This window comes from Protopterus annectens, chromosome 5.part0, assembly GCF_019279795.1.
Source record: "Protopterus annectens isolate FY-2018-M chromosome 5.part0, PAN1.0, whole genome shotgun sequence".
NCBI classification, from domain to species: Eukaryota; Metazoa; Chordata; order Ceratodontiformes; family Protopteridae; genus Protopterus; species Protopterus annectens.
The window spans coordinates 1,976,249,360-1,976,259,595 of record NC_056735.1 but is presented as its reverse complement, the minus strand read 5'-3'; the positions used below and the strand labels follow the sequence as shown (position 1 = coordinate 1,976,259,595).

The following is a 10,236-nucleotide window of genomic DNA, read 5'->3' as shown; positions in this document are numbered from 1 at the left end:
GAGAGAGAGCGAAATAGAGACAGACAGAGAGAGAGCGAGTCAGAGACAGACAGAGAGAGAGCGAGTCAGAGACAGACAGAGAGAGAGCGAGTCAGAGACAGACAGAGAGAGAGCGAGTCAGAGACAGACAGAGAGAGAGCGAGTCAGAGACAGACAGAGAGAGAGAGCGAGAGACAGACAGAGAGAGAGCGAGAGACAGACAGAGAGAGAGCGAGAGACAGACAGAGAGAGAGCGAGAGACAGACAGAGAGAGAGCGAGTCAGAGACAGACAGAGAGAGAGCGAGTCAGAGACAGACAGAGAGAGAGCGAGTCAGAGACAGACAGAGAGAGAGCGAGTCAGAGACAGACAGAGAGAGAGCGAGTCAGAGACAGAGAGAGAGCGAGTCAGAGACAGAGAGAGACCCTGATCTAACAATGGTGATGCCTGCAATGGTTAAAGAGGAGCACTACTTGCTTGGGCAGTCTACTCCAATCAGAGCTTCAGGAAGGACCCCATTCCAAACAACTTAGGCTAGGGTTTACCTTGACTGGGAGGGTGGAAAGGGAAGCAAGTAGGTGTGTTTTGAGTATATCCCTGCAGATGTCCTGATAGGGCATAATTTTGATAACATAGTATCTTGTGTGCATGCAGTCAGGCTTGGAGACAAGCATGTGGGTCTATTAGCCTGGGAGGGACCCAGACAGACCGCAGATTTGAAGCCAGGACTGGTGAGGTGGTTACCTCAGGGAGGGAGCTACCCTGTAGCAGTGAGACTGAAGGTGAGCCACAGCTGTGTGTTGGTATTTATGTTCCCTTGGACAGAGTGACTTGCAAGGGCAGAGGTAAGTAGTGGTACCCACACTGACAGTGAGGCATTGCTGTCCGAGAATACCAGACTTCCTGTGGAAGGGGAGCTGGGAAGGGTTACAGAGAGAGCTGAGACAGGCTCAGCTCTCAGACCCTACATTACAAGGCTTGAGGGAGGTAGCCAGGGAGGTGTCACATTTTCAAGTAAAAGGGGAATCTGTATACTGGGACAATGGGTTGCTGTATAGAGAGTGGACCCCTGAGGGAGCACTAGAGGATGAGAGAATACAGCAATTGGTAGTGCCCAGGGCCTGTCTGGCAATTCTAGCCATAGCCCATGATATTCCCTTTGCAGGTCATATGGGCATAATATGTGTACCAAGAGACGTATTATGCAGATTTTTTATTAGCCTGGGATTTCCAGAGATGTAACAGGGTACTGCAGGACCTGTGAGCAGTGCCAAAAGGTAGGCAAGGCAGGAGACAAGGTGAAGGCTCCTTTGATGGCTTTGCCTGTAATTGAGAAGCCATTTCAGAGGGTAGGTATAGATACTGTGGGGCCTCCCAGTACCCCAAGTTCCACAGGGAAAAAGTATAACCTAGTGTCAGTAGATTATGCTACTAGATAAGCCGAGACAGTGGTTCTGTCCTCCATCGAGGCAGAAAATGTGGCAAATGCTTTGTTAGTAACTTTCAGCAGGGTAGGTTTCCCAAAAGAAATACTGACTGATAGAGGGGCCAATTTCATGTCTGACCTGCTGGCTTGTCTGTGGAAGCACTGTGGGGTGAAGCACTTAAAGCCACACTCTACTATCCCCAGACTAAAGGTCCTGTTGGGAGATTAAACTCTACACTGAAGACCATGCTATGGGTATTTACAGATCAGTTTAATGGGGAGTGGGACAAATATATTCCCCATCTGTTTGCTTACAGGGAGGTGTCCCAGAAATCGACAGGTTTTTCACCCTTTCAGCTGCTGTATGGGCATAGGATGAGGGGACCTCTAGATTTGATTTGTGATGAGTGGGTGGGTAGGTGTGAATCCCACAAGGAATCTGTTGTGACATATGTCCTAAATCTCAGGACAAGGCTTAGGGAACTCATGGGCTTGGCCCAGGAGAACCTAGCAAAAGCCCAACAGCAGAAAAAGGTCTGGTATGACAGGAATGCTCGAGCTAGAGAGTATGCGGTGGGGCGGCAGGTTATGGTTCTCATTCCTGTCAGACACAACAAGCTGCAGGCAGCACGGAAGGGACGCTTCAAAGTGGTAAGGAAAGTCTGTGATGTTAACTAAATGGTAGAACTGCTAGGCAGAAGGCTGGGGCACAAACTGTACCATGTTAACATGATGAAACCTTACCATGGTAGGGAGGCCCTGGTGCTAAGTATTTGCAGTACAAGGCAGGAGGAGTCTGAGGGGGAATCTATGGCTACAGGGAGTCAGCCAGCCAAATCTCAAATTACTATGGTGGAGCCTAGGATTGCATGCATATGACAGGACATTGCAGCACTGTACTGGAGTCAGCAATGCCAGGGCAGCTGGAATCTCCAGACAGGGAACGGGATAGGGTATTTCCAGATAGGCTCAACCCTCTCAAGCAATGTTTCTCAAGGGTCACTTGAAAAACTAGGTTGAGTCTTCGGGGTGGGTTGGGACGAGAAATGTTATGGAAGGAGATACTGCCAGCCCAGCTAGCTGGAATTTTGTAAATAATTATATGTCACTTGTGAATATCAACATGATTCACATGCTTGTGTTACAAGTGTATTAGAACTGTACGTTATGTGTACATCAAACTGCTGGTACAGAAGTGTGTGTTGAAAAGGGTTGTAAAGTACTGAGCAGTGTATCCTACTGGAACAGAACGGAAATGTACATATACTATTGTAACTGTTTAGATGTATTTATTTTAACAATGGAAACTGGAACACAGGAGGTTAATTTTAGAAAAATAGCTGAAAAATGAAATTACTTTATGACCATTTAATAAAAGGATACTAAATTTCCATTTCAGTGCAGTAACCGACAATGTCTAGAACTAGATGTTCTCTGCATTGTCTTGCAAGTGTTTTATTACTTCCAGCAAGTACAAAGATTTGAGGAAAAGCCCTTGTGTGTGTACTTTCACAGGAAGATGCTAAATGCTACCAGCTGCATCAATGGCTGTTTTTCACCTGGGATGGAGACAGATGACAAGAAGTGATACCATCCGGCAAGCTATCCCAGCAGTAATATTTTGGATATTAATTTAAGAACTCGGAGAGACTGAGTATTCCATATTTTGTCTTTGACCTGACAAAAACATCCACTCACCACATCTGCCTTCTTGCTCCGAGTATGCAAGTATAGGGAACAGTATAATTCTTTTAGATATAGTCAGAAATATAGTAAAGCTTAATTCAGATGTTTTTCTTTATTTGAGACTGTCCTGCAATGTTGTTTTAAATATTTCCTGTGATTTTGAACTCTGAAGTTACTGTGATTATATACAGAGTATTTCATTTTATTATTAAATATATTTAAACCTTTCATTGTGGCCGATATTTCCAAGACATTTTAAGTTCTGAGAGTACTTGCACGTTTATTTAGTGACACTGTGGGCCACACCTATTAGCCTTGCTCTTGGTCAAACTACCATTTGTATTGATAGTAACATTACACAGTAAGACTTGACACCCTTTGTTAAGAGCCTTAAAGTAGCTGATAAGGATGTGGCTGGTGTCAGTGATGATAACCTTATGGGCAAAAAAGGGCAATAAACATGTGCAAGCTTTTCCCAGGGGTGTGAGTGTTTGTATATAAATCAAACTGCAAAGTGTGTGTGTGTGTGTGTGTGTGTGTGTGTGTGTGTGTGTGTGTGTGTGTGTGTGTTTCAGCTACTTGGGCAGGGACACTAAGCACTGGTTAGACAGAGGGTGCTGGAGGTCTTGGCTTGGCCACTCAGCTGAGATCTCAACCTTATAGCTGTGCCAGTGCGGAGTCTTACTGGGGATATGGAGAAAGAGGGAGAAACCAGTCCCAGACTGACTGTGGTCTGTGTGTGCTGTTAAGGGAAATTGCACTTTACTGTGGTTGTACTTGTCATCCTTCCGAATGTGCATCCCCACTGGTGCTAGTGGTGAGGATTGAGCCTCCTTGATTACGGTTGTCAGTTGTGGGGCGTCGCAGAACATAGAATTGATTTCATGTGGCTAACACTGAACTCAAAATCATGTTAATTCAACAGCAGACATCTGTTCATACTATGGAGCAGTAAAAGCTATATAAAAACTGTCTATACTAGATTCACAAACAAATTACTGAAATTATAGATCTGAGTGCAATGGTGTTAAGTTATTACATGACCTTCAATTGCTGATTGACTAGTAAAAGTGAAACACAGCCTCTGATCAATCAGAAGTACTTGTCTTACATCTCTAATAATAAACAAACATAATTTAAAAGTATTTCAAGGATTACAAAGAATACAAGTTCTTCTTCTCGTAATTCACAGGTCAACTATTTCCACGTTAAATCATAACACTCCTGTTAATAGCCAACGACAAATGTTAAGGCTCATTTTATATATATATATATATATATATATATATATATTTTTTTTTTTTTTTACTCAGGCTAGTAATATGAAGTACTGATCTAAACCTCAAACATAATAAAATTTGTAAGTACACATTTTAGTTAGCATATTACCAACATGTGGATGACAAAATGGTCTCAGAGGGGAAGATGTAGTGGCAAAACAGTCTACATATATTTTTTTGTTTTTCGTAAAATGAGCTGTACTTTGATATTACAGATGCATGTGAAGGCAGAATATGTGCTGCTGCACGGGTCTACCTGTACTGAAATTAGTTTGAAATAAATTAATGCTGAATGAAATTTACATATATTATAATGCACTAGCACAGATGGAATTTATTTTTGACTAAAAGAGTTGTGGTTCTTCAAGTCTCCAAGGTAACATGACAGAAAGGCACTGAATATAGCAGGGACCAGACAAATCTCCAAATACGGAAATAGACTGTAGAAAGGACAGATGTGTTACAAAGTGATGACAGCAAGTTTCAAAAACTTCCACGTGAAAGAAATTGAATTGTTTTACTTATGATTTGGTATGCAAATTTTAGACTAGCAGTATTATAAAAAAACAGCATTCCTTTGTTCATTGTGGTGACTAATTTTTCCTCTGTCTTCCTATACTCGTGCGTATGAGTGCACGTGTGTGCGTGTGTGTGTGTGTGCGTGTGCGTGGTCTTTTTGTACATTCTAACTATCTCTGCCTGATGACTCACATTAGAAAAAAGTGCGTTTCTCTGTTTACCATTTCAGAAGCAAATCCAAATTAACCAATTATCTCCACTAGGGATTAGTCACCTCATGCTGTCCTTAATTAGCAGCATGACCAGAAGCCACATACACAAATTTGGATAAGAGGGTCATTTAGATAGCATACCCAATACCAGAACCTCTGTAAAACATCCAAAATTATGTACAAATTCAAGCATATTGCTCAACTGGAAAGAGCCAACCAACCAAAAAAATTAAAGGCCTTAAATCCTTCAACTATCAACAGATTTAGCATAACTCTACTATACTCTGTAGCCTACCAGCTACCCTGGGTAACCAGTGCCTCACTTTTTGATCCATCAAAGACCAAATGCTATTTGACCTCAATTTCTTCACAAAACCAGTGGCTTTACAAACACTAGGGAGGCCTAAAGCTAAAGTGACAAGCAAACGACTCAAAGAAGGCATAGGTTCCCAACAATGTTTTCCTGGTCTATGTTACCACTACAGATCAAACAAAGAATTCCTTTGGCTAGCTTTGAGTTTAGTCTTGACTGACTCTGTGGACACAACTTTACTTCAAGGTCATCATGTATGGCCCTGCTTGATTTGAAAGTTAAGCACTACTAAAACTTCTTACCGCCCTTTTCAAGCAAATAAGTGTGTCTGCTTAAAAACTGTACATGGCTACACATATTACAGTCCCTGCAAAAACTTGCTTACTATTTTTCCTATGCTCCTATAACCACACAAATAATGCAAGACCAAGTGCAACAGACCTACCAGGGCTGGTGGGACAAGCCACTCTGGTTCAAATTAACCACCTAGCTGAAGCTATTGGAAGTGACATTCTCAATGACAGAGGCTGTGTCACAAACCTCTGCAACAAAGAGCTCACTAAGGCACCAACAGCCTATGACTTAAATATTATTAGACACAGCCCACTAACAGCTAAACCAATGAATAAAAGAGTTACTGGGACATTTTTGCAAGACACTGCATCACTATAGGTTAACAACTAATTTCACATAAATTAAGAGGAAACCCAATAAAATCCATTAAACAGTACCCAAATCAAAAAGGGAAACAAACATTAAAACCACTGTGAAAGGAAAATTCACTATCAAAGGGTCCAAAAGGGCCACTACAAAAAAGGACAAGAATATCACGTGGCTTTCATTTATCACCTGTAGTCACCCATAAAAGTAATGACAATCCCTGACGCCACTTAACTGCTGCTTTGCTTTACTCTACTTTACCAATGACATTTCAGTAGGCACTGCAAGCAAATAAATATATTCAGGCATTGGAAGAACTCTTCCAAGACATTAAAACTACAGGTCACAAAATACAATCAATAAATAAGGTAGTTGATGAAACTTTCTGTCACCTTCCTATGAGTAATCCTATCAGAAAAGCATCAGTAAGGCAAGATACATTTAATGAGACAGTTATCACTGTCCATCATGCTCAATGGAATGAAACAGTCTCTGGAAATCTTTGGATTCTCAACAGAACAGATCCCGGACTACACAAGTAAAAACAAAACCTTTGAAAAATGTGCTAGAAGAAAACCAAAAGGGAATGAATGCATCAAATGGCCAAGACAGACCTTAATGGCATTTACCAATACAAAAAGACATAGTTGCGTCTGTTCTAGGATTTCCAGAGTGAAAAGAAAGAAATCATTATTCAGTCTGGGCAGAACAGACAGAAACAGCATTATGTCTGTGGTGATACTAAAGAGAGGGACTAGGCACCAGGTCTTGGGACACTATTCCAGAGCACACTGCCCAGCACACATTTTAGCTTTTATGTCAGAGTTAAAAACAAAGCAAAAATAATTAGGGAAAATGCCTCAAATTAGGGAACATTTCAAATGCCGGGAAAATGCCTCAAATTAGGGAACATTTCAAATGCCGGTACTATTAACTTAAAACTTCTCAAAATAATTTCCAATTTTAGGAAGAATGGAACAAAAGTCTGAGAATAAATTAGGCACATCCTTCCAAATTTTGGACAACAGAGGAGGTATACCACCCAGTAAAGAAAGGAATGGGGGGAGTGAAAAAAAAACAAATTGGGATTGCAGACTGGGCAATCCAGGTATCCTGTAACCTGACATTCTGATCACCCTTGGTGTCTGCAAACTAAAACATATTCCTATCAAATGTGTGTGTTATACAGAGTTACTCTAAAGTCAAAGTGAACTATTCAGACTACACAACTTGTGCATTGCTGAAAGAAATTTCGTTACTCTGCCTCAAGGTGGAGGCATTTCCACATATAGACAATCTACAGTACAATAGCTACTATTGACATGACAGGGACTACTTTCTTAAAACTCCAAGTACTTTTTCCATAATGCATAGTTGCTTTACTGCTTTGATTAGTGCACAAAAATATGAATTTAAGAATCTTAGTGGTGTTATTGAACAGAAATATTAGTGCACAAAAACTATAAGGTATTAGTCATTGAAAAAGGATGCTGAAAATTCCAGAGTTCCGAGTTCAACATGGTGTGGAGTTAATGAGAGTTTAGTAGTCTAACGGCCTGTGGGAAGAAACTCTTACTGAATATGTCTGTTTTGCATCTCATACTGCGGTAGCGTTTACTGGAAGATAAATACATGAACAATCCATGGGTAGGGTGGGTAGTGTCTCTCTGGTTATCTTGTTGGCCCTGCTGAGACACTGCGACAGGTATATTTCTTGGATGGCTGGAGCATGGTCCCAGTGATTTTCTCAGTTACCCTAACCACTTTCTGGAGGGCCTTGTGGTCTGAGATGGAGCAGTTACCATACCAAGTTGCAATACTGTTGGCTTGTATACTCTCTATGGTGCCTCTGCAGAAAGTAGTGAAGATCGGAGAGGGGAGGTTTACCTTCCTCATCTTTCACAAGAAATGAAGGCGTTGCTTTACTTTCTTTACAATGGCAGTAGTATTAATGTTCCATGTTAGGTCATCTGTGATATGTACCCCTACAAATTTTGTGCTTTCCACTCTCTCCACAATTTCATCATGGATTATTAGAAGCGTGTCGAAGAGCAGATCAGCTCCATCACAGCCAGATTTGCAAGCAGACCACAGAGGAGAATGGTACAGATCCCCCTAATCAAATTCCTACCACAGATTTTCACATACGAGGGAGAATCCTAACCAATGCAAAGATATAACAAATGAAGACAACATGTGATTAGGCACAAAAACCTACAGAGGGCACTGCAAATTGGTTCAATGATGGTTCCAGGTACTAGCATTCAGCAGGGTATATTTTATTACAGGCTGGGGAATTTACAATGCAGATGAAAGAAAATTCAGAAAAGGGAGTCTACAGTGTTGGATGCTCAGCACAGTGACCTGAATTAGAAGCTTTGAAGCAGGGTCTTTGATAACGACTGAAGATCTATATGGTCGAGTATATAGTCTAAATTGTAACCTCCTCCTCTTCCCATCTGGCAAGAAGGGAACTTGATGTCAGTTATCAAGAAGTATGGAGAGAAATCCGAGACCTTGTCAAAAATGTAAAGTATTAAAACCACAGCCAAAAAATAAATGAAAAAAGACTGAGGCAAGTGAGATGGTAGCTATATTGGCAAAAGGTGTGCGCCATACACCCCAAGTGCAAGTCATTCGTAAAAAAAAAAAAAAGATTGGGTATAGGTAAATCAAAACTGTATACTGGACATGGGTAATCAACCCAGGTGAGGCAAAACAAGAGAAATATTTTAGGGTGTGGTACCCAAGGTGTGCATTCATTTGACCCTATAAATACTCACTGCCATTACATTGTACAGCATGCTTTGTAATGCCATACAGCCAGTAAAGACCCAAAATAGACTGCAAGAAGACAACGCGTTAAAGCACTGATATCAGATGTTTGGATTAACAATCTAACACTAAAATTAGACCACCATTTGGTTCAGAGTCTGAAGCCCAACACACACAACACAATGTCAAAAGAAGAATCCACATAAAGAAAGGACCATACTAAATCTAAATTGGCAACTACAAGACAAAACAGGCAGCTGAGTGGAGATGGAGAGGATCAAAATGAGTGGCCGATCTCCTTGCCAGAACTCTGGCAAGTGGCTGGGGAATCCAAGCAGGACACCTATACAGTGCCATGACCATAAACCCAAACCAAACCAAGGAAGAACATTCTTGTGTTACTACCATAACTTCCTGGGACATCCAAGAAAGAAAGGTCATCTCTAAATGTAAACTGAAGATTCAATGCCATCCAAAACAAGGCTGACAAGATGCATCACTTGGGGAATGCAAGATGAACTACAGGCAAAATGTACAAACTGTCCCAAAGTTTGGGCCCCTGGGAAAGGATTCAAATAGACTTTGTGGAGCTCTTGCTCCCATCACCAGAAGGACTTTGGCTCCTGTTAGCCCTTACAGCTTAGTATACTGGATAGGTGAAAGTACATCCAACCAAAAATGTGATGTCAATATTGTAGTGAGAGCCACAAGTAAAACAGTTATACCAACTTGGGATAGTCACAAGTGACCAGGATTCCCATTTTACAAGTAAGATAATACAATATATGTGTATCAGATGGGAAATTCAACAATAATTATATGTTCCATAACATCCTTGGAGCTCCGGTCTAAACACTGATTTCTGAATTCTGAACACTGGGTCAAACACTTGCCCAAGATTCTGCTAAAAATGAGCAACTTCTCTCAACAGTATGGTCTGACTACTCCTAAATTAATAACTGGTTGACCCATGTACTTGCATTGCAGAGTACAAAAATCCTGGGTGGAGTATCATTTGAAGAAACAAACGTGTGGGACCTGCTCCAAGACCAAAATATTTGAGCTAGGGAAAGAGTCTGGGAAGCTGGACAAGCCCACAGCATTGAACTAGCTAAAAAATTAGATTTGGAAACAAAAAGAGAGACAATTAGAACTGGGAGATTTGGTCATAATTAACAATTTGGCAGTTCCAGCAAAAGGGACTAACATGGAGTTATCAAAGTGGCACTGGCAGCTCCACATGTCCAAACAGAAAAAAGACAAACAAGGATGGATCCACTATCATATTAAGAAGCTTAAATGGAAACCCAATTTAATGCCAAAATGTTACAAATTTAAACAGTTCTAAACAGTACATGACTGTACTTTGTATTAAGCCAAACATTAT

At 41.1% G+C, this 10,236-nt stretch overlaps 1 protein-coding gene across 3 annotated transcripts in view; it reads right to left on the bottom strand.

Moving 5' to 3' along the window:
* The window catches only part of MZT1 (mitotic spindle organizing protein 1), a 590,874-nt gene that overhangs the window by 537,959 nt on the left and 42,679 nt on the right, over window positions 1-10,236 (bottom strand). The gene's annotated exons all lie outside the window — the stretch shown is intronic.